Below are 25,912 nucleotides of genomic sequence, written 5' to 3'. Positions count from 1 at the left end.
GACAATCTGAGTCTGGCTGTTGCACCAACGCAGGCAGACGTTCAGAAAGCACAGATTTCACCTTGGAGAATACAACCCCTCCCTGAAGATACCATCCCAAACGTTTTTGGTTGAATGCAGTGAAGCAGAGAGAGGAAACAGCCAAATTTTCACCCACTTTAGCAAATCTAAGGCCGTGGCTCTAACAGTAAGCATGAAACATGTTGGAGTTTGCTTAATAAAATAGCACGCTAGCAGGCAGATCCTGGAAGTGAACCAGAAGGAGCAGCACAGTAACGGTTCCTTTAACCTTTCCTGGCCCCTTAATGTCTGCTATGGGCAACCACAAAGGAGGGAGGTGGAGTTTCTGTGCACTGTCCATGGCTTATTATGAGAAGACAAAAATAAGAAGATAAACTGTGTTTGCAGCCAGTTTATGAGTAAAACCATTTAACATCAGCTGTCTGTGTGAGGTGTGCACACTCAGCAAGGCAGAATCAGGGATGCCCAGGGCACTGCCTCTACTCAGCAGAGCCAGAGGAGACGTCACTGTTTAAGATCACTCGAAATGCAGCCTGAAGCTCTGAGCCATATCATGGCTGTGGAGCTGCACAGTTACACATACAACTCAACATACGTACTTTTCCTTTAGTTTGGAAGAGAGAGCACAGTTTGTTTTGAAGATGACAAGTAACACCTGAATCTATTACTGGACACTCATTGCAAATTCATGCATTTCCCAGCATTATACAAACTGGCACACAATCCCTCTTAATCTGCCTTCCACCTGAGTGAACAAACATGCCATGTATCTTTTGATATAGGCAAGAAAACCTTTAAATACTTTGGGACATTTTTGTTAAAAATAATTTATATTTTAAAAATCCTATTTCAAGGGCAAACCAACTTCTTTTTTTTTTTAAATATCAACCAAGTTTTTCATTGCTCTAACATTAAAGGAATGGCTAAAACTGCCACTGCTAGAAGGGTGTTTGCCTTTGAGCTGAGTGCCTTTTCTTTTCCTACATGCATTTCACCACCATTTCTTTCTGATGAAAGTGTTTTCTCCCCCAGTCCGGTGCATTAGGTTGACAATGCACAGAATTGCCAGACGGTTTTGTCGCTTATGCCATAGACTTTACTCTTCCTTTGAACCTCGCTCAGCGTAAAAGAAGTTTTTCTTAATAAGTAGTTGTTCATCCTTTGATATGCACATCTGGATGTGCCTCTTATCTACAACATGGTAATGCTGCTTCCTGAAGATAATGATAAAAGAACAACTGCAAATAACAAAAAAAGAAAAGCTCAAAATACCTTCAGATTTCTTTTAAATAAATGGGTGGGTGTGGGCTGTGGGAAGAGGTGGAACTCTCTCCTCATTTCTTTGGCCTTTTGCAGTAGGAAAATAAAATAAAATACAAACCCATAAAGAAAACTGCTGATTTACGCATAGGAATCAAGGCCATGAGAAATACGATTATACAGATTTGAAAAGTCTTACATAGCTCGAATTAGACCTTGTTTGGCTTTCAGTTTACTGCCTATAATAAAACATAACATCAATATAAATAATCATCAACTCGAAAGCACGTTCCCAGTGGAGCTGATGAATTGATGAAGGAAAAAAGCCTTTCCTGTCCGTACCTGGGACAGACATCTCCCAGCGTGTGCTGCCGCACTGTTTGGCACCATGGAATTCAGCTTTCTTTAACTCTGAGAGAAAAATGCTTAACATTGCTCAGCTGCAACTCCACCAGTTCTTGAGACCCTTGCGCTCTCCTGCATGAGGTCTAATTTGCCTTCTCACCGCCTGTGTGAAGCTGAGTGCTCCCAACAGCAGGCACTGAGAAGTTTCCAGCTGCCAGCTATGCCAACCTGACAGAGATCTTGGCTCTCCCTGTGGCACACCTCTGGAGTCATTCCCCTGTCTCTGAATAAATCACAGCTCTTATTTCCTCGTGACAAATGAGAAACAGCAAGTCAAACTTTTCTGGCCACTGCAGTCTTTAGGTCTGTGTGCTGTTCATCCCACTGCGGGCACGCAGCAAAATGGGAGGAGCAGAAACCCTGCATGGCACAAACCTGCTGCAGACAGAGGGCTGCCCTGCCAGGACCTGGCTGCACCGCCGGGCCATGCTTCACCCTGCAGATAACACTCATGAATCGATCCCTCATTAGTATGCAGCAGGCATGGGAAAATGATAAACTCCTATTAACACTGTCATGGCAACTGAAAAAATGGCTGCTTTGGAAGAACAAGGTCCACAGCAGAAGAAAAGCAAAGGCCTCTTTCCTTTCTTCTGTCTGACATCTGTTGTTTAACATACAAAATTGTATTCTGGTGACACACAGTAGCACAGACTCAGTTAAAGGTTGGTCAGCGATTGCTATCAGTATCAGCTCCTGTTTTCAGGGCTTACGTGGCTCATCTGTGAGATCCTGTTCTGGGCTGCAAGCGGTCATACAGGATTTTGGCCCAGAAGCAAAATTTATTGTGCAGATTGTGCCTGGATTATGGTTGAGCAGGGAAGAAAAACTGCCGTTACTTAATTCTCCTTTGTGACAAAACCTCGGAAAATGTACTGCACTGTTTATTTAAACAAGTCGATTTAAATACATCTCCTAAGAAACTCAGGAGTCCAGAAGCAATTTAAAAGTATCATTGACTCTCAGGGTGACACAGGTACCTAAATCAGCTGCACACACTGCATTTCTTCATTGCTAAAACACTGTTATCGTGCAACATACGTACTTGGTATGATTTTTATTCACAATCTACCGGGTTTACTTCTGAAATAAGCAGTTTGTGCCATTTCTTACTGAGATCGCAGCACAGCGGATATTTGCCACGTACACGTAATGCCCTGAGCTGCACCTGACGTTGTCACCTTGGGCTCGATTTTGTTGTTTACAAACTGAGGGTAATTTCCCACAGCTATAAAATATTTAATCTGCTCTTCCATGAAGCAAAAGGAATCCTGAAGCATTGCCATGGACTAAGAATTGATTGGTCAGAGATTCAAAAGCCTAATAATTAGCCTCCCTACCTCCTAATGGAATTGAAAGGAAGGAAATCCATACACGAATCCATCCCTACACCCACCCCTCACAGAGGGACCCAGCTTCACAAGGGAGGGGTCCAACAAACAGCCCCAGTGCTGCCCCTCCAGGGACACACCTGTGGGATTCATTCTTCCAGTGCTTCTATACTGTGGGCTGAGATGCTGCAAAACGTGTGACAGAAAGGAAGAAGAAAAAGTATTGGATCTCTAAGTGTTGAGGATCTGCTTTAGGCTTCACCCACATTTCATCTTCATTGCCATAGGCCAGGGGCAGAAAGTTCTCACTGACACACAGACCTTTCTTAGGGGCTCCTGTTTCACAAGGTCCATACTCTTTTAAATACAGCCTTCTCCCCTGATAATCACGGATCTTAATCTTCCCCAGGCTGCCCCTCATTGCTCCTAGACTGCAGGGTTTTTGGAATCAGCCACCTGTTGCATTCAGTGGGACGCTGCGTCAGACAAGACTGCAGCATCTTTAGAAGGTCTCCAGAAGAGCTGCAGATGATTTACACTCCCCGCCACAAACAACAGCCTGTCTGTTACACACTGAGGACAACTCTGGAAAACCAGTCAGTGCTGCTAATTACAAAATTGGTGCAAGATAAATTACCTTGCATCTGTGAAATCTGGTGAAGTGATCGGCTTGCCAAAGAGCAGCACACACCTCAGTACCATCTGCATCCCTCAGAGGTGTATAAGAAATGCATTTTTTCCTGTGCACCTGCATCTAGTGATTGCTTTCCCACAAGAACTCCCTCTCCTTAAGACTGAAGCTGTGTTGTGTGCAGATAAATGTGCACAGAGGTGATCTAATTTAATTTCCTCTAATTAATAGCCTTCCTCCATGGCAACATATCAACAGTGACAATAAGGACACCCGAGTATACGCATATTGTGTAGTCTCTTTATAGGCAAAACCATGTCAAGTGCATTATAGGAAACAAAAAGAGAATTCTGAATGTCTTTCAAGTATTTTGTTGCAAGTCACTTGATCAGAGCAGCATCTCAAGCAGAAGACTTGGGTTTATACATAGTTGTAGGCAAAAGCAACATGGCTAGGATTAAGGCTTCCTGCAGCTGCAGCCACATCTGCATCAGTGCAGGGAGCAGCGGGTGGGCATGCAGCTGCCGTGCCAGAGCTGCCAGCCCAGCTGCTCCCCAGCTCCACACTCATGTCTTCTGGGAAGGACTGGCTGACACTGCCTTGCAGTTGACACGTGGGTTTTAGTTTTAGTTCCCTACAGTTATGGCTAGATCTTTATTAAATATAGACAAGTCTTGCTTTTACTCATTTTTCTCCTCTCTTTCTGAGCGCATTTTGCGCCTTCTCATTGAGTCAGATCCTGTAATGCTTCTCCAGTTTCCACTATTTACAGGGGAAATTTGGGAATAGAAAACCGATCACAGGTGTTTTAAGTGCAAGTTGAATTTCATTGTGTTACCCTGTTTGCAAAGAGGAGAGGAAGAAGGAAGATCACAAAGTGTGTTTTTGTGACTGACCATTTATCAGATAGTAATTTATTTACAGCTTTTGTGGTGAATGGTAAATATCTCACCACAAAAAGTGCCATTGTTTGGACCCTGGCGGCTGGTCCAGGCAGACAACAGTCAACACTAAAAGACATCACCACTAACATTACAAAACAGTATCTGCATAGGAATGCTGCACTCACTTTGTACAGCTTGAGCGATGATAACGTTTGTGGGGGGGGAGGGCACCAAATCAAGACACCAAATCTGCTGCCATCCAGAGTAAATAACAGAACCAGAAGCTGTAGTGGTGGCTGGACAGGAAAACCAACTCAGAGGAAGGGCTGAACAAAACCCACAATGCTCTGAAACTTGATGAGACAACATTGCTTGGTTTGGATCTAAAATGTGTTATTAAACTTAAATAAAACAACAAAAACAACCTTTTGTTTTTAAAAGAGATTTTCTGCCACAGTTCTGTAGACTCAGGAGGTTTGGGAAAAACACACTTATCTACAATTAATGCAAGCCCTGAGCTTGTGAAGACTCACATACTGCAAGTTCCCATGTATTTTTGTTTTTGAACTATACAGCACTTCCTTTAAAGAGTTTGCAAAGGAGACAGCACCCCAAAGGCTCTCTTGGATCCAACAGCAACAATGGAAGTTTACAGCAAAATGAATTTTCCTCGATGTGCTCATCTTCTGAGACACGTCAGGACATCCAGAAAATCTACCTCTGTTCCTCCAGAAACAAAAACACAACCTCAAATTCAGTGCATGGGAGGAGGGAAGAAAATCTGCTTTGCCTTTCACTGTAGTAGGCAAGGCTTGATGGTTTATATCCATGGCATAAACTGCAATCTGCCAGCACAAGCATTGGGGTTTATTCATAGGAACAGTCAGTTTGGGAGCTGAACACACGCATGCCAAGTGGGCCCTGGGCACAATCTCTGCAGTAGTGTTATTGTTCCGGTATGTTTAAGGCATCAAACTCCAGTCATGAAAAATGTCACCTTGTCACACCTGTTCTGCAGGTAATATCTACAACATTTGGGACTTGCTTCCCCAGTCTAAGTTGTTGTTCCTGTGCACAGCAGCAGACCTGTTCCACAGCCTGTAGCCCACCCTCTAATTGAGTATCACACTTGGAGAGCTTGGGGTCAGATGATAACTGCATCATATATCTCTAATGTTATTGGTTTCACAGAATCTGACACGACACTTGAGTACACACTTCAAGGCATCACATTGTGGTTCAAGGTTCTGGATTTAAACCTTAAGAAAAGCAAGCAAGCAAACCCAGAATAGCATTCATAGCCTGGTTTACAGCCATTAGAATCCATCAAAAATTACCAGAAACATGCAATGTACACCCTCTGTATATTTGTTGTCACCTACAATACAAGTCTCATTGTGGAAAGAGGCAATGAGGTTTTCCTACAGTACAGACAAAACTCAGGTCCAGTCTCACAGAAACTGGAGCAGCCCTGCTGCAAAATTCAGGGGAAATTTCTGCACATAAGTCATTTTAAAGTCCGTGAGGAACTGAAGGAAGCACAGATCAGATGAATCATCTGAGAGGATACAGCAAATTCAGTAAATCTATGGCACAATAATCCACATCACATCGTAAGAACTGAAGAGAACCAAAACCCACCCTGATGAATTGAGTGATTTCATCAACGAAGATTTGCCCTCCTCTCACATTAATAGAGACCTTGAAGTCTGTAATGGCTGTGATAAGTATTTGGTTACACTGATGTAAATGCACATTTTCTTATCAATATGCAAACAGGGCCCTAATCTATTTATCTCCTTCATATTTTATTTGGGGGATGGAGGCAAGGAGAGTCGTCTTTGAAGGCTGCTTTCAAACTCTGATATCTAACGAGTCCAAATTGACTTCCAAAGCAAATAATTATTATGTGCAAAGAGGATTGTTTTATCCTTTCAGTAGCATTTCCCAGACTTCATCAAACAAGTTTTGAAACAGGCTGCAGCTGTGTGTAGGATTTACCTTCTGCAGAGTGTGTTTGAGTAGGTCAGCCACTACAAACACCCTTGCCAAATTAAGGCAGAGTAATGCCCACATCTCCCTTGGGAGTCCTAATGCATAAGGCTAAGTAGTCTTTAATTCTTCAGGGGAAGAAGTCACATTAGAAGATGCCAGGAGGGCAAAAGCCAGGAAGCCAATGACCCCCAGACAATTGTTATCAATTCATTTCTAGAAAAAGTACAGTATTATTTTACCCAGTTTTTCATTCATACCTCACAGATGAAGACAGTAGCAGAGCTTGTAAACAGGGAGAAAAAGGAAGACTGAGGAGGGCATGACTTGCAACTGCTCATAGTAGAATTAAGCACAGATATCAGAGAAATGGACTATTTCCAGTAAACCTGATGGCTCCAGCTCTAGGAACTGCCGACAAAGGATTTACTTAAGAAAGTATAATTGAATCCACTGATGTTCTGCAAACAGAACAAAGTGTGATGAGCTGACAATGTGTCCAATGTGTAGGACCCTGCCCTGGTTTGTCTCCTGTGGGGCACTGGGATGCCTTGGGGAGCAGAGTGCTTTCTTCTTCAACACTGCCATCTCCTTCATGATTTCTCAGTTAAACCTTCAGCTGCTTCATTACTCAAAAGCAAGTACTTTATTCGCTCAACCAGAAGAGAACAACAAGTGTGTAATTAGTTGCCATCCATGGTGTTCAAATGGGACATTTACTATATGCCATGCAACCCCCAGGTCACTGGGACACCAGACTTTTTGCTAAGCAGACCACTGGTCCTGCACAAATGCAGACGTAAATGTAGCTGCTTTCCACCAAGAAATTATTGTGAGGATAATGCTTAAGAGTGTTTACAGTTAAAATACCAACAAAACATGTAGAGGTACACATTTCCATACAGTATATGGGAAACACCTGGCCTCAGAAACGTTAGGGTAAAAATTGCTGTCAACCTTCTGTTTGTCAAAAGGGTATATTTATCCTCTGACTTTTTGTCATGACCTCTGCATTCTGAAATGAATTAAAGGTTTATGTGCAGGAATGCAGAGAGCAGGAAATCAGGAAATAGCATGGGAAATGGCTTTCCTGTCCCATTTCACTGCTTTACGTACTGTAACGTCATCGAGTGCAGAGATTCTGCCTGTTTATGTTGGCATACCTGATCTGGAGCGTGCGTGTCACATCGCTTTGCTCCCTGCTGCTGTATTACCAAGACAATCTGTTACAAGATACGGTGCTGGTTTGATTTTGGGTGAGACAGCAAGAGACACATTCAGGTTTTGGCAGCGATTTGTTTCTGTGGTTAACTGGAAAACCAGACATGTTTGAACTAGTTGGGCACAATTAGCGCTCGCTTTGAGCCATCTGCCCCTGCACACACATTTAAAAAGAAAAGCTGAAAGCTGAAATGTACCCAGGAAGCAGGTGATTTATCCAGCATTTTCATCTTCACACTGAAACTTCTCTGGAGGAATGTGCAGTTTGGAAACTGAGTTCATGAACTAAGAATGTAAGGAAAGAATTCCTATTTTGTAAACAATTTTTGGTAAGTCTTCAATGCTTTTAAGCAGTACAACAGTGAACCAGGTGGGCAAAGCGCGTGACCTATTTGCTGCCTAACAATCCTTCTGAAATGCACAGAAATACTGAGTTAGGTTGAACTGGTCACTTTTGCAAACCGTTTCCATTGGGGTTGCAGGGAGCTGCCATATACAGCCATGCACAGAGCAGTCTGACCTCCACCCATGCCCAAACTTACTCTTCACTCTACATAATCTGTATCTGAATGGGGGGGGGGGGGGGGGGAAGAAAAAAAAGCTAATCTTTAGTACTTTGGTTTACGTCTGTTTTAAACAAATCAGCCAACACAGATAGATAAAACATGCAAGTTTTCATTCATCTGTTTAAATGGGGCATTTTGAAGTGGCTTGGTGTTTACAGGAAGCTCCAAAGCAGGAATGCATATTTTTATGCAGTAATTAGCAATTGTTTAATATGCCAAATGGGAAGGCCAAGAACAGCATAAACACATAATTGTTACCAGGCAGGGAGAAGCAGAGCATTAGGAGATAGCATAAATAGTCAAACGTGACCTCGAGAGGTCAAAAGAGAACTAAACAATTTTGTCACAGCACTTGCTTATTTAAGTCAATGCAAGTCCAATTTCCTCTCTGCTGTTTTGCCTGGTATTTTATACTGCCCGGCGTTATTCGCCTGTGACACAGACACACACAGAACGACTTGTCCCAAGTACACTTACAAGTTGTTTGTGATTATTAAGCAAGAACGATCCAGAGCATTTTGCAAGTCAAAGAAGACGGCTTTAAACCCAAAGCCGCATAAAACGCTGAATTGAAAACGTCCCCATTACATTAATTTCTAATGAGGATTTGCTGAGGTCAGTGATGATAAAAATGCAAGTCAGCTTGGGAGGCACCCTGTAACCCAGCTGGTGATTTAAATCCCCTTCCATGCCCTACAGGACTACCCTGGCACTGAGGAGGAACAAAATTAAAATGATTAAAATGGAATCTCAAAAACAAAGAATTTTCACTGAATTCATTCGTGTCTGACCTCCAAACAGAACCAAGAATTCTCTTTCTGTCAGGCTGTGAGGCTGGCACTGCACCGTGGGGGAACTGCCCTTATGCAGGAACCACATGGAAGACAGGATTATTTGGTTACACTTTAAATCACGCTCATTTTCAGAGCCTGTTTAGAACAAACAGGGATTTTATCCTCGTACCATTCTGTCTCTCTCTCTCTTTATTTAATTATTATTTTATTTTCACGTTTTCTTGGGGCGATTATAAAGCCCTGAAATGCCGGAGGGACCCATGGCTCAGCGACAAAACAAATTTGCCACAAATCATTTTACAAAAGAACAGCAGGACTTGAGACCAAACTCGGGAACTGTTCCTATTCATCATTCATTTGTTTTGGAAACTCCACCCTCCTCCTGCCATGTTCAATATCTAATTGGCATTCTGACACTTCAGATAACTAAACATCTGCTGCATGGATGCTTCTCAGAAGTCTTTTGTTCCCTAAGTTGGAGTTCAAGGGACACAACTCACCGATGCACTGGATTCATGCCATTGTTAGGGCAACTACTCCCCGTGAATGGGGAGAAAACAGTCAAATCAAAGCGTTTTGCACAAATAATTCCCCCCACCCGTCTGATGAGCTTTCCGAGAGGGCAGTGTATTAAAATTCAGATGTCAGAGCGCTGCCGCTTCTCAGCTATTTCCGCAGTTTGGAAAGTCAGGGTCTTTGCGAACCTCCTGTTAACAGTTGTTGACAAAAGGTTAATTTCCGTTGCAGTGACACGGAGGTTTCATCGCTGAGTGAGACTGAATGAGGGTTATTTATCTGTTTTCTAATGTAGCTCGGTAGCGGCTGTCTGCCACTCGGGGCTGCTCCGAGAACTCAGTAGTAAATAGTTTGAAAGTGTTTTGGAACAGAATCAAAAAGCACCGCAGATCTGGGAGGGAGGATTATCACTGGGTCAAGAAATACACTCTGTACAAAAGCTGGGGAGAAATACTGCTCGGGCTTCGTTAGCCCACGGGCTTTACTTGTAGGTCCGTCTCAGCTACGACGACAAACGCATTGCAGCAGATCGCAGAGCGTTCAGAACAGGCTGTGCTCTGCCGGGCCTTGGGCCGACGGGACCCCCGGCTGGAGCTGCGGCTCTGCCCTACGCGGGTGGGTTTGCAAGCCTTGGTTGGTGCGTTTCTTTCCTCTGAAAATAGAACGCTGAAATGAAGTTGCTGTAAGCTCTGTGAGGCGGGTTACGGAGAAGGGCACGATGAATGCCCCTAAAAACCCATTGTGCCCACTCTGCTGCATGAAAAAGACTGCTGAATACACCGCATAGGAAACAACTCACGTCATTGTCCCTCTGCGCACACAATCACTCAAATGATGCATGTAAATAAGAGATTTTATAGGCACATTCACTTTGCAAATCCTTCCCATCTATTCCAAAAGAGCCACATTGTAAACATTAACAGGCTAATTGTGAGCCCGAATTTAGCAGAAAGGCTTCCAGTAACAGATGAGCAGAACGGAATTGGTCGGACTGACTTCTATATGCCAGACTCCTCACTGCTTACCAGCCGCAGATTTTAGCCCTTGCAAGCATTCAAAAGGCATGAAATTTCTCCTGCAACATCTAAATACAGCAGCCAACCAGCAGGGGAAGGAGATAAATTTGTGTTAAGTATCTGTCTGGACAAAGGGATGAAAGTAAAAAAGAAAATAAAATCGTAGCTCCTTATTGAGGTGAATGGCTCTGTAGGAGCTGACACAAAGCAAACGGTTCAAAGGAGTCACATTTGATATTTCCCAGTGGTATTTTTGATATAGAACTGGGTAGTTATAAAGAGCGAGATGAGGTAGGTGAAAGTGGATTGGCCATTTGTACCTTCCTGATGACAACTACGGCTGAAAGCGATCTTGTCCCTTGTTAAATGTTGATTTATATTTAGTGCGAAGAGTCCAGACTGGCAGGGATGGAGTCAGCTCATGGCCTGGGGAAATCTGGATTCAATTCCCTGCTTCTCTAAGCAAAACCTTCCTTGACAAAGCAACTTCAGCGCTGGACCTTCAATACACATAGTCTGGTGTTTGTTACAAACATGTTTTGCATTCAGGCACAAAATCAACAAATCCATCGCGCTTCCCTTTGTTTCCACAGGGGATATCCTAGCATATGGCCAGGATAATTAAACCCTCCATGTAATTTTACTGAAGTTAGGTAGCTGGAAGAGCAACCGCAGCCCCAAGTCTACAATGGCCTGTCAGGCAGTGCCTGGCACCTCCGTGGCCAGGATTAGTGGCAGTTCATTGCCAAGAGGCTGAGAAATTAACTACAAGAGAAATTACGTTTGGGAATTTGGAGCAGTCTGGATCTGGATCAACATCTATCATTTCACTACGATCATAAAACACATCATAGGAGATGAGCTTACTTTCTGCTGCCTGGAAAACATACGATAAAGCACCAGATCCTTATAATGCCATTTCTGTTCCTGCTTTGAGATTTCAAAACTTGTGGCACCTTCAACCACGTCTCTTCATCTGAGATTCAGAGCTCTCAATGCAGGGACACTCGTTTTCCCCAGCTGAGCAGGCAGAACTGGCTCCAAGAGGAGGCAGTGTTTCACTGAGAAACCCGCAGTGACATTTCTGCTGCACAACCTTCTGTCTGGAAGGTAACTTTTCTCCTGAGGAAAACGAGAGCCTGATGCACTAAGAAGGGGGGAGACAGCTGGAGCTCTTTGCACGCCGTGCCTCCAGTTTTGTGCTCTCTGTAGAACCAGGTCTGCACAGGCTGGTATTTCCAACCAGCTCCATGTACGCTTCTCCATTGCTTGGCTCAAGGAGTCCCTTGGAGCACGTTTTCCGTCGCTCCGTGCCCCCCACGCCTGCTCTCAGTTTCTGGACATGGCTGCTGGGGCCTCCTGTCACTCTGTCCAACCCACTTTCTCTTTTCTCCCCTGCCTTTTTTTTTTTTTCTCCTTGTAAAAAAGAGATGAACCTCTATGTCAATGAATCCCTGACCTACATGGGCTGACCCTGAGGAGTCAGAGATAATACATGAGAGTAAACGAGGTCAGAAATGGTGAAAAAGCCGCCACGTGGCTGACGTCCTAGCAAGGTTCTGCAGGGCCACGACTTCCTGCACGCTGCCCGGTGCACGGATAAGTTTCACCCTCTGTGTCCTTTAAAGGCCTCTCAGATTCTTTACATATATTCTTGGCAAGGTTTACTGCCAAAAAGGGTAACCTGAGAGAGAGGGTGACAAGGGAACGTTTCCTTGTCCATCCTTCATTCACCCCTGCGCAGTGCTGGCAGCTTGCTTCTGCCTGGCGTGGTGCAAAGTGGTGGCCCTGGACCCAGCTGCTCTGCCAGGAGGATGTTCAGAGTGGGAAACCTGGCTGTGCCCCTCAGACCCACCTGAACAGCCTGGGGGTGCCAGTGTCTAGCAAGGGAAAACTCGCTCCTCAGCACAGGCTTAAAAGGAATAAATATGCACATACAGACAGACATAAACTGTCAGCCTGCCTATTTGTGCTGGTACCTTACAGCAAGGGTCATATGCAAAGCACGCCAAAGCGTTCTATTTGAATCAGACAGCCTGCAGCTTTCTTGAATATGAAAAGGAAAAAAATCTGTACACAAAAGAGGTCTGAGAAGCCTTACCTGAGAAAGCAACAGTGTCAGGATCATAAGTATTCACCCACAGCATGAAACAGGCTTCCTTACTGATGGCAACATCGCATCCAGGTGTTAGGCCTCAACCCCACTTCAACTATTGTTTATTGCCATTGCATGGATTAATCCCTGCTGTCAGTCTGGCCTGCAAGATGCTCTCAGAAAGAAAGGTCTGCATAGCATCACGAATGTCAGATCCTGCTTTGATACACTTTATCTTCCCTTATCCCTTCAAACTCACCATGACTACTCTTCCTGACATGCTGAAAATGCTTTAGAATCAGTGCATATTGGCTAAACTTTGGTTTGAGGGGAAAAAACCTGCCCACCCCCACTTTTCTTCTTCTTCTTCTTTTTTTGACAGAAATCATTGTTGATCTGATAAGAAGTTTGTGGAGTATCCAGTTACAAACTGAGAATCCCCAGAGTCGGTGATTCATTAGTAGTTATCCTAGTGTTACAGGAAGTAAACAGCTTTTAGATGTGCATTTTGCATCTAATTATGTCACAGTCCACCGGCCTTCTCAAAGGTGTGTTGTTTTTCAGGGTGATACATTAAAGATAACAGATTTTACAACAACAGCTGGGAAAAAAACAGAAATAGATAAGTGGTGGGAGCTTAGCGAAAGAAGTCAGAGATCTCTGCTGCACTGCGAAGACAACTGGGTGTCATTTGGGGGGATGTGAAACTCTACCCAGCAAAAAAGGGCTGTTAAAGCATGTCCATTTTTGTGGCTCCCGTTGTACTTCCAGAAAGGTCCTGAATCCATCTCATTTTGCGCCTTCCCACTAAACAATTAATTTCACTTCATACTCGCTGGTATTGTTCTACCCTGATTCATTAAAGCCAACTATTCTGGATTTGCATTGCAGCATGACAAGGCAGAGCGGAGCCCGGGGGTTTCTCCACTTAGAACTTCTAGTTTTCTGTAGGGGATCAATTCAACTTTATGTAATTAAATTGCCATGCAACCAAACAGCGCATTTTTAACATAAAACTTCTGGCATTTCAGCTGAGCTGAGTTTATCGAGACTCAAGAAGCATTTCTTTTTCTAGCAGAGGGGATGCCGAGGCATTTCTCCCCCTGCTATCCATGGAGCCTCTGCCTGTTGCTCATCTCCTGACCCAGGTGCTCACATGACCCACCTGCTCCCACATCAGCAGAGCAGCTGGCACGGCCCCACTTGTGGCAAGTGCACTGGGACCAGCACTGAGTGGGGACAGAGGCTGAGACTGTGCCCAGCAACGTGCAGGGAAGAATATGGACCTGCTGAACTTAAGTCATAACCCGCAAGTCTAGAAATGACAACTGGAATAAGTAAAGGTCAGCAGATCCTCCTGCAGCGCAGATTAATGTGATAGGAGAGATGTACCCTCAGGTGTGCCAGGACAGCAGCGCTGCCAAGACCTGGTGTGGTCTGCATTTGTCACAATTTGCACTTATTTTCAGAGATGCTAAAGAGAGGACGACAGTACATTTGGGACACAAACAAGGACATTCCTGTGACTGCTGTCCAGGATGTATTTAAGTAGGGGATGACTGATCCCATTAGCCTGCTAAATTCCAGACTCAGGGGTGCAGAGAACAACGTTCTCAAGATGCAGGCCATTTCATCTGGTTTTTGCTTAAAGAAAACAACAACAACAACAACAACAACAAAAGTCTATGTTACAGTTTGGCAAATGATAATTTGATGACGCTGGCTTCTCAGCAGCACACACACATTCACAGCAGCTTTTCCCTTGGTGTTCTACCACAGCTCTCTGCCATCGCCTGCTTCTGTTTCACAACAATTTCCTAGTGCTAATTAAAAGGAAGGACATATGTCTGACATATTGCCTGCTCCCAAATCCTCATGGACCAGGAAGCAATGGCTGGGAATGGAATTACGGAGTGGCGCTGGGGACCAGGTTTGGTCCATAGATACTTGGGCTTTTGCCCTTCATTCCCTCCTCCAGCACTATAGTCCTGTAGTGCTGCAAACCAAAGACAGTGGGATGAGGAAGAAGGGCACAGAGTTGTGCAGCACAAAGTACAGCCACGCAAACCTCACGTCCTCAGGAGATGCAGCTCATTCCACCACTTGCAGCACATGACCCAGTTCCTGCCACCTACAGAAGGGAAACGCAGTTCTTCTTTCACACCCTGTCAGAGCATCACTAAGATCTTCCTACTGATTAGAGATGCTATAGAAGGCTGCCTTACTCCACCTCTGAAGCTGCTCATCATAGAAACTTGATGTTATTAAGGTGGGAAAAGACCTTTGAGATCCCCAAACCTGGTCACAGCCCACCCCACTGTGCCCACATCCTCAGTGTCACATCTCTGCAGTTCTGAACACCTCCGGGATGGTGAGCCCAGCACCCCTGGGCAGCTGTGCCACTGCTTGACAGCTCACTCAGAGAAGAACTGTCATGGCTACATGCAGTACTTGCATGTTAAGAATATAAATGCTTTTGTTTGTTTGTTTTCTTCGTTTTTAAGTCAGTGTTTCAGTAATATAAAGTGAATTAATTTGTTTGAATTCACAGCAATTATGCTTCTAGGAAACTACAAAAGGAAGGCATTTCGGATGGCGTTTAAAAAGAAGTGCAAAAGACCTGCTGGCAGTGACAAAACAAAGTTTGAGCTTAGAGCAGAAAATGGATGAGTTGTAAATAACACTGACGTTAAAACCACAATTGATTCAGTTCTGCAGTTAATCTATTATACTCTTCCAATGGAATTTGTTTTGCTTGAAAGGAATTATATGAAATCATAAACGTCATTAACTTTGAGCGATTCATTTTTTTCCCAGTAACCAGATGTTTAGTTACAGCTGATAAAGCATGAAACCCCGCATTCCTCACAGCTTGCTCCACATGGGTGTGTTGGGCAATGATGACAGCCATTAAGGTACAGCATTGCTCCTCGCTGACATGGCAGTGACTGATGTGCTTATCAGTTTCAGCTGGAAACTGGAATGCCACAAGAAGAGGAAATATGAATAAATCTGAAATGAGTCCAGTGACTCCCGAGAGCGTTTATAGCTCAGAAGAGATTAAAACCCAAAGTGCAAATGAATTAGGAAAGGCTCCATACTGCCATTCTGTGGGACAAAAGAGGCACCACAAAGCTTCCGAGATGCAACTTGTTACCATCATGCTGCAAGAGTGCCGCATCTTGAATGCAGAATGCATCACAGAGTGGTTTGGGTTGGAAGGGACCTGGTCCCAACCCCCTGCTGTGGGCAGGGACACCTCCCTCCAGACCAGGTTGCTCACAGCCCCAGTCCAGCCTGGCTCTCAGTGCTTCTATGCAGGGGGATGCAGCAGGAAATTTTAAGGATTTTCTTACTGCACTTTTAATAAACAGATTAATCATTCCCAGAAATAGAAAACGTCAGTCAGATCATCTTGTCTGACACAAGGTCAGCCTTCTGCAAACAAGGCTGGTGGTATGTCAGATGTGAAGATAAAGCAGCAGCTTTGCATGACGCGAGCCCAAGGTGCAGTTACCTGTGGAGGGAATTCATTTCATTCTTTACAGGATTGTGCCCAACCCTTCAAGGACCTGAACTGAGAAACACAGTTTTGCTATTACTATTTTTAGAGTGTTTACAACGTTTGCTTCAAAATCCAGAGGAGTCATTTAAAAAAAACAAAAGCAGCCTGGACAGACTGAGCTCAGATGGGGGTCGGGCTGACACATTTTGAACGGGTCCGCCTGGAACGATTTAAGAAGTTACCAAAGTTACCACTGTGTCGCGATTTTCACCACCCTTGTTTGCTTGCTCCCACCTCCCGGGCAGTCAGCATCAATGCAGAGCTGGCAACAGAGCAGCAGCTGCACCCACCGACCAGCAGGAATGTTGTGCCTGCCAGCACTGTGCCGACACAGGGCAGCCCTGCATCCCAGCTCCAAACTGCTCTTCTTTGGTGCTTCTGTCTGCACCTTAATTGCACCACGGTTCGGAAATGTAGCTGCATGACACCCAGGCACTCCCAGCTCTTCCAGTGTTTAAAGGAATCGCTGCGGAGTTGGTGTGAAAAGAAAGAATCTTTTCAGCATCGCTGATAGAAATACAGATTGTGACAGGCAGCACCCAAGGGCTCAAAAATAAAGCAACAAATGAGCACTGAGTTATTCTTAAGTCTCATGATTTAGGGAGAAGAGCACAGAAAGGAAAGTAATAAAGTTTATTATTTTTCTAGCGTTAATTAGGATTTATTGAGATAAATTCCTTAGGCCTCTACATACTTATTAATGAAACCTCCAATAACCCGCAGTACTTCTGCCCAGGAAGGTTGATGCCTGCCCGCTAATTTTGCCATCTGAGCATGAAGGAATTTAAGGCTGCTCTTTCTGAAAGATTGTTCTGAAGGATGCAGAACCAGCAGCATTTGTCTCCAGCAATCACCACAGCTGTTTACTGCTCTACCAGCACGCTGCAAAAGCACTTGTTTCACCAGGAGCTGAAAGAATCATCCTGTGCAAATGAAATATGCAGCTGCCCATGCAGTCACACACTGCTCCGGGTGCAGCACTCCCTCTTCTGCCCTTTACTACTGTCCTTTACTAACACCTCCCACAGGAGCAGAGATGCACCTGGGGGGGGATGTGTGGAGGACAAGCATGCTGCATTGATGAGGGGCACGATTATTGCGCTGCTGGCAAATGATCTGAAGCTTCACAACAGGGAGAGTTACTGGGCAGGGGAAGGCTCGTACTGACAGTAGGCAAAAGCTGGTGCAGCAATAAATTAATGTATGGTCACAGTGGTGAAGCTTTGTGGAGGCTAAAAGGCACCGTGTTCAAGGAAGAGCTAATGAAATGTTTTAATACAGACTGACTGCAATGCTGATCTCACGTGAAAGTGGTCACCCGAGCCGTGCAAGCACTCCCAATGGCTGCAAATCACAGATCCGGCACTTAGTGACAGGCTGGTAGGTGCAGGGATTAGCAGCACGGCACACAGCTTCATGTGTAGCCAGAGAGCTCGATGAAGGGGCCTGCAGCTAGCAGCTCTGCCCTTACTGAAAAACCACATGCATTCTGTAGAATTCAGGTACAGCACTGCCCTGATGCAAAGCCTTTGAAGCTGGCAGACATCAGGAGCTGCATCAGTGTTTGCCAAAGGTGACAGTGTAACCAGCCATGCCTGAAAATAATGGGAATTGTCAACAGTTAATAAAACTGTACTTTAAGAGGTTGATCTCTTTCAAAGGCAATCTTGCACCTGCGAAAACTCACCCGTGGCAGCATGTGCTACCAAACTGCAGGACTGCTCGGGCAGTGCGATCACCCCCTTGCATCTACAAAGAGGCAAACCTGCCAACTTCAGGACGGGTGGGCACAGACCTTCTGTTTCCTGACATTTCTTATGATTTATAGATTAGAATGGAACATTAAAAGCTAAAGAAAATTCCTGCAGTGACTTATCTGTGAGCGCTTAATAGAAACGGTGTCAGTATTCGCTGGAGCAGAGCCCCATGCTCAGGTTTACTTCTACCAAGACGGTGCCCTCACACCTCGTGTGGTTTTCTACCACACAAACACTTGTTCTCTCCTACCAACTCCTTTTTCAGCTTTTATTACTCCATAAAAAGTGGAATAGATTCCATGTTCAAGACTGAGAATTGTCTCCTGCTGAAGATATGGGCTCCCAGGAAGGAGATGTGGTTTTATGCACCTAGATCAGAAAATGAACTGCTGAGAGGTCCCCTGCAGCCCAGGCTCCTGGTCCAAGGGAGGAGACTGCAGCTGGGCAGGACCAGAAGGGTCACCTCTGCACAGACAGAGCTCCCATCTCCAAAATGAGTGCTGGCAATGAAACAGAACACAGCCCCAACCAGGGAAGAGGCCCTCGTATTCTCCATCCCTCTTCTTTGTGGGACAAGGACCAGATGGCTTTTGCACAAGAGGTGATACTCGGAAACAATTGCTGAAACCGCTTTAGCTGGCATTGGCCTCTTTCAGCTTTTCAAAATCTAAACAGAAGTAACATGGCAGACTTAAATCTTCCCATTGCAGGAGACATTTAATGAACCCACGGACTAAGAGACTTAATTTCTTTTTTCCTGCTTTCTTTTCTCCTCCTCCCGCCCAAGCTGGGATGCATTTCTTATGCAGTGTCCGTATGAATGACAGCACGCACAAGGCATAGCGGAGGATTTCCACAACACCCAGACTTGCATTGTGCTGCACCTTATTATCATTCTCTAACCCTGCACATATGGTCATCTTCCATTCTTCTAACTGGTTCCAGGGCCCTGGAATTCAGCATGACCCCTGAGGGCTATTCTAATGCAATCAGTAGGAATACTATATCCAGGGCCAGTCCAAAATCAAAGGCCTGGCCAAAGCCCAGGATAAATTACAGCTGTTATAAAGAAATCACCTTTTCACCTTGGCCCTCATATTCTTTCAGTTTACAGTCATAACTCAGCAAGGCTAGCAACATTTGTCATTAATAAACCTGGTTGGATAAACAGGACTGATGGATTAACAAGTCACATGTAGAGAAATCTGAGAAAGTGAAAAGCTTTAGACAGAAGGATAAGCTGAGCTTTTCTCTGAGGGAAGAGGAAAAATGACATTTTTTACACATTTTTTCTGTACATTATTGTCACTTGTGATGTGCTGGAGATGGCTCTGAGTACACTGAGTACAGCGGGGCTGACGAGCTGTGGAAGATGCAGCACAGCATTGGCTGATGTGCTCCTGAACGGGTGAGCGCCCAGCCCAGCTGTTAACAGACACCCTTGGCTCATGGGCTCAGCACACCCATGCCATTTCTTTCCACCCTGCTCTGACACCATTGTGTTCCTGCAAACAAACCCTTTTGTGATTTAAAGGGAGAGGAAGGACATTTGACTTTAAACTGATCTAACTATTAATGCCCTCATTTCAAACTGAATTAAATACCCTTCACGAGAGACATTTGATTAACAACATTGAACTAACATTCACAAGCGCACACTGCGTGCATCTGCACCCTTTGAGCAATATACAGTTTTCCATTCATGGAACGAACAAAATTTGACAAGAACAGCATGCCAGAATGCCAGGGGTTAAACAAAGAGTTGTTGGAAACCTGTGAGAAAGAGGAAGAGCAGATTACGGATCCGTGGCTCCCTCGGGAAGCCCTCTGAAGGTACGATTCCTTTTCATTAATCCTCCAGTGATTTATAGTAGCTTGACTTCAAAATTATTAAAGAGCCTTAAAGTAGGAAGGTCAAACACCATAAAGTGTTTAAGGCATTAATATTCTATATAGAATATTTTTTTTGGTAAAGCAAGCATATATTGAAGATGGGATGTACAGTAACGACCAGCACCCATTAACGACCTCCAATCAAAAGCGAGCGCAGGGCGGTTGGGTGCAGCACAGTGGGCTCCAGCAGTGACAGCCAGGTGTTCAGAGATGTTTGCATTGAAATTCAAACTGGCTGAGAAGTCTGTAATCTCCCTATTTTTGTTTCTGACACAATTTGGTCTAATTAGTCCTAATTTGCCTCTCCTGGTAGCTGTCTCCACACAGAAGAGCGGGTGGGCAGCAGTAGCTGAGGGTGAATATGCAAACACAACATTGGGGGCTCTGTCCAATGTCCGGAGCAGGGGGTGAAATAATTTATTAGGGTTTCCGATGGGTGTTTTTAAAACTATTTGGCCTTAAACTGTCTTCATCTGGACATCAGCTGTTTGCTCTGCAAACATCCCCACCCAGCCGGCACAATGCTGCAGGGCCCGCAGCTGCGCCGCACCTTTTGTGCTCCCATTTAAAGCCTTTGGGTTGATAGTTCACATTAACATGGAGAGAAATATACAACTCGCAAGTTTGAAAAGCAGTTTTTACTCATAAAAAGCTTTGATAGTTTAGCCATCTGGTCGGAGTGAAAGAAGCTCATAAAAGGGGCCCAAATAAGGTCAGAGGTCGGCGGCTACGTGGGTCAGGGGGCCGGCAGGGCTGGCTGGAGTGGACTTTACTAAAAACTTGTCAGTGAGGATCTTTGACAAATTATGGCACATTCCACGGCTTTTTGGGAAAGTATTTGATTACAGTGCGCAGGAATGCTGTTGATATTCGCAGCCTTTAAGGAAAGAGGCGCTTCTATCAGAAGCCTTAAAGATCCTTCAGGACTCGCCAACCTGCGGGAGTTTTATTTTAGCCTGTTTATTTATTTCTTTCTTTTCCAGTATGAAAAGATTCGGGGGAACACAAAACCCGAACGTCTCTCCTGCAGGAAGCACAAAGGCTTTGACCTTTGATTCAGGTCATTTATTCTTTTAAATGGTCTCAAATTATAAAACATCCAATTACTTTTTGGAGTTGTTGTTGTTCCCCCCCCCCCCCCTCCTCCTTCCAACTGTTAGAGACAAAGCAATAAACAAAACAGAGGAGAGAATTAAACCTCAGCCTTCTTTCCCTGGTTTGTTAACGTGCACCCAGTAACTGCCCTGCTCTTATTGGTAAGACACTGTTAGGAAAAGTGAGAGGATTTAAGGAGGCCGAGAGCAACTTTCCTGTAAAGGTCCAGAAGAAAGCAGAGGAAATAGCATTATTTTACGGGGTGTTTCATGGCACAGCGCTATGATAAGTCATCGTCCAGCACTCACGCCCTACGAGGCAGCACTAAAAGCCACTGAAATAATTATGCCAGAAGTTCTGGCTTGTCCATTCTCCCGGGGGGAGGGGTGGGAGCAGCAGAGAAACGGGTCCGCTCGGATTATGTACTGACAATATACAACACCAGCATTGGTTAATTGCGGTCATGGAGCCAACTTCCATTCGTACACAGGCGCAGACTGCGGCCCCAGAGCTCCACATGTGTGCCCGTCCCGCTTGGAACAAAACCCCCATGCATTTTGCTGATGACCAATTCAACAAGAGAAAAAATGAATTAGGATTACTGCAACAACTCCAGACTCGGCTGTACAGAACGCCAGCCTAAAACGCATCCTGCAAGTTAGTGATTTTAACTTGGTTTCTTGTAGTTGTTAAGGTCAGCAGGAGAGTTTATAGCTGCCATGACTGAGGAGGAGCCCATGTTGCAAAATAGCTGTTTTTCTTTGCATGCACGCCAAGCAGCAGAGTGCCTTCAGTACACCACCATTCTTGTGACATCTGAAATTAGACTCTGACCTTAAAGCAGTGAAACATCATCTCCACCAGCGCAAAACAAAAATGCAGGATTACAACAAAGCAAATAAAGATACGCATCAGTTAGTTGTCACCTGACTTTTTAACAAACATAAATCAGGTTTAATAAGTTGGATGAGTCGTTAAGTCTCCTTTCAAAGGAACTCTGATTCCTATACATAACACTGACCCTGAAACGTCCATGTGCCACGCAAACACAGATTTATCCAACCACATGCACACGGCTCTCGTGGCTCCTGGCTGCAGTTTGTTTCTGTGGAGCTTCTCAAGGGCTGGGAGGCAGCGAAGCCCCACGGATTCCAGCAGCCCCACACTGCTGTGGAGCACTGGAGCACCCACAGAGGTTCTGCCCCACATGTTTACACTGCCTCTAAGTACATAAATAAAGAACATTAAGAGGTGACCGTGCTTGGAGTGCAGCTCTGCTCAGAGACAGTTAAACAGAAATCTGGGCTTGTTAATTACTCTAACAGACTCTATAATAGGTAGGCTTGTCCATTAGTTATAATGAGTGCTGGGGAAGGGTATTGGCCACGCTGAAATTAAGAAAGAAGAAACAAAAAGTGGGAGGGCAAACCCCCAATGCACTGAGTATGGAACAGTCCTGACCCATGGGGCCAAAAGAACCCACAGCTGGAGGGAGCAGTTGTGTTGGCAGTGCAGCGCTTTGCCCCACTGAGCAGCACAGCTCTTCCTTCCCTGGGGAACCTGCTGGGAACCTCAGGCAGAAGGTGCTACCTGCCCTCATGTCCGATCACTTGCTGACCTTACGTATCGGATTGCACCGGGAAGAAGTTACCTTTCTTAAATCTAGAGAAGGTAACTGGCCAGTGCTCTTCTTATTCATGTGTCTAATCCCTAAATCCTACTAAACTGTTTGCCTCAGTAATATCCGACCGCAGTAAATTCCACAGGTTAATCATACACCAAGAACAAGATTATTTTCTTTTATCCATTTTTGTTGACATATACAGGAACATTTTAAATTCAACTACCGTTTGCCTTCAGTCGTCAGACAGATACACAAATGCTATTAACCGCACAGTGTGATCTGCACAGAAACACCCCGGATAGCTGCAGGGAACCCCCCAGCACAGAGTAAGGTCCCCTCATACTGCAAACTCCATCCTGCAGCCATAGGCACAGCTGTGGTGCAGGGGAGGCAACGGCCAGGACACGTGCAGCGCCCAGCTGTGATGAGGCAGAGCTACCCTCGTTTCTCCTGGGAAGGAAAGTTGATTTCTATCACTGCAATTCCTTAGAGATCCATTTGGTTAATGTGGGACATCAGTTGCCCTTTGATGACACAGCATATATATGCCAGCAGCTGCTCTTTCACTATAACATCACCCCAGGACCGACAGGGACGAGCGGTTGACGTCTGCTTGTGGAGTGTATGTGGGTCAGAAGCTGATGAAGCTGAAATTTATCATTGGAATGATCCCCAAGTGCTTTGTAAAGTGGGAGAATGATTAAGTATGAAGGTAGCACCAGGCAGGGTTTACAGATTAGGAAGAACAAGCTCTGATGAGAGTTATTTAAACTCAGATAATGACGTGAAAGCAATGGACAGTACTCTTGGTAAGATGTTAAAGGTTAGAAATACAAAGTTCTACAATATATGAGGTATCTCCTGGGTCAAGAAAGCCTTTATGCAGTCTGCAGTGGACCAAATCAGCTCTCAGTCACACCGGGTTAAATCACAAAGTCACTCTCAGTTTCTCCTGTGAAAGCTGAATTTTGCATATTTCCCTTGATCTTGAGTCTGGTTCATTTTGCTCATTGGCACGGACAGATTTTACTGTCCTGCAGCCCCAAAACAGAAATAAAGCAATACATAGATATGTATTTACATAGTCTTGGTAGCTGTATTTAGAAAACTGAAGAACGTCACATTGTACAACTTTAAGTCCAGGTCAGGAAGGCACATGGCACATACCATGGCATCTCCATCCACACTGCTAAGGCATGGAGCTACATCTGCTCCATGTGGGAGAACGCAGGTCTTTTTCCCTGCAGAGGCTTTGAAATCCCCATCTGAGCTGAACAGTAGCTTTCAGTTGGGCCAAGAAATGCACTAAGAATGATAAACACTCACAGTGCTCTTCCCAGTAAGAACCCAGCCCTGAGCACACACTGCACTACAGAAACGTTTCATATAAGAAATGAAACAAAAACAAACGACAAAAGTCTTGCTTCAATAGATGAGTGGAAGTTGGAGTTTCTGCCATTCATGCAGTTCTGGACAATCTTGCTTTTAAAACAGCGAGAGAGCTGCTCTGATAAACACAGCAGGAAACAGAAGAGCTGTGAGAAGAGGATAATATTTAGGTCATCCAGGTGAAATGCTTCTTTCTGCCTAAGAACAACTTGATCTGATATTCCCAATTAACGGCTCTGTACAAAACCGCAGTGCTGAAGACGACTGCCACAAACAGCCCTGATGAGATTTTTATTGCAGCCTCCAACTCAGCTGCTGCTCAGTTATCACCTGCTTTGATGCGGCGGTGAACAGACGCACCTGCTTTAGAATGCCTGATATTCACACCCCGAGCATCACAGACAGACGTTTAGCTACGATCCTCACCCGATCTGCACTGCTTGTTTTGTCCATCTGTCTTTTTGTCAGGGTTTTAGATTATCGCCTTTCCAGCACAAGCAAAACTCGGGTTCTGTGATGAACTTATCAATCTCCATTAATTATATCAGCAGCGTGGAGAAATCATCTATTCTGTCATCTCTGGAATATTGCCTGGCTTCAGGTTTGGCTCTCTCAATCCGATTTGTAGATACTTATTGGTGCACTCGTGACCTCCTGATTGGATTATTGGAATTCTTTGCTGACAGCTCTTCCTGATAAGGCCTTACACAGGATTCTATTAATCCAAATGCAGTAGTGAAGAAATTCTGTTAAGCAACCGCTCTGCTGTGATCTACACAGCGCTGCACTCGCCTGATGGGCAGCACTTCCAGCAGCTGCAGAGGCAGCACATGCTGCACTGGGAGCCAGCAAACATCTCGCTCTTCAGCACGCTTATCTCTTTCATCTGCCTTCTTCCTGACTCCACAGTAAGATGTGCTGACCTCTCGGGGGCTCCTAATCTCTTTATCTACTGACCTCCCACTTACTATTTGTCCTAAGTACTGAAATCATTTAATCCCCAATATCACTGAGATGGAGATGTAGAATTTCCCCCTCTGTGCTTTGCAGTGTGGTGCTCAACTCCGTAGTCTGTGAACTTTGGGTTTTGCAGCAAGTCCCCCCCCACAATTTACTATACTTCCCTATGGGCGGCTGCGATCACAGAGGTCTTCCCTTTCCTAGTTCCTTGGCCTGGAGGACAGCAGTTTGCAGCACGTACCGGGGCACTGCTGGACAAACCTTCCTGAGCAACCAGACCCTGGAGTGAGAAGCTGGTACAGGCACCCAAATAGCAACCGACTGACGTGAGGGCAGCATTTGTGTGGGCTTCCATTGAGAAAAGGAAGAAGAGATGCTGGATGATGCCCGCAGATGGAGCCGCTCTCCCTGGGATGGCAGCTGATGCTGAACACATACATGGATCTCAGACACCAGTGATGAAGTTCTTTCATTTTCCGTATCATTCTAAGGATGCCTTTTTAATTACCTGTTAAAGCAGCAGGTGTGACAGTTTTATACCACCTTTCCAGCCTACTAAATTGTCCCATTTCACAGATGTATACAGAAGGCAAAGCCACTAAAACACTTTCTGTTTTACGTGGAACACAGATGCTTATTACTCACAGCATCAGTGGGATGGAGAGAATGGGAACACGGAGAGAGTGCTAACACCCATAAAAGCAGCACGTACCACGGCCTCTGTTTTCCATAAGTAAGACATTCCCAGCCAGAGGATTATGAGCGCCATGCTTCGTTACGTTTTAAACAATAAAAATGAATGACCCATCTCCAGCCAGTGTCATATTTCTGGAAGGGAGGATAACCCGCGTGGTCAGGAACACGTCCTAAATCTATCTGCTTCATTAACCTTTGGGA

This window comes from Excalfactoria chinensis, chromosome 15 (assembly GCF_039878825.1).
Source record: "Excalfactoria chinensis isolate bCotChi1 chromosome 15, bCotChi1.hap2, whole genome shotgun sequence".
Taxonomy (NCBI): domain Eukaryota; kingdom Metazoa; phylum Chordata; class Aves; order Galliformes; family Phasianidae; genus Excalfactoria; species Excalfactoria chinensis.
This window is presented reverse-complemented; position numbering follows the sequence as displayed.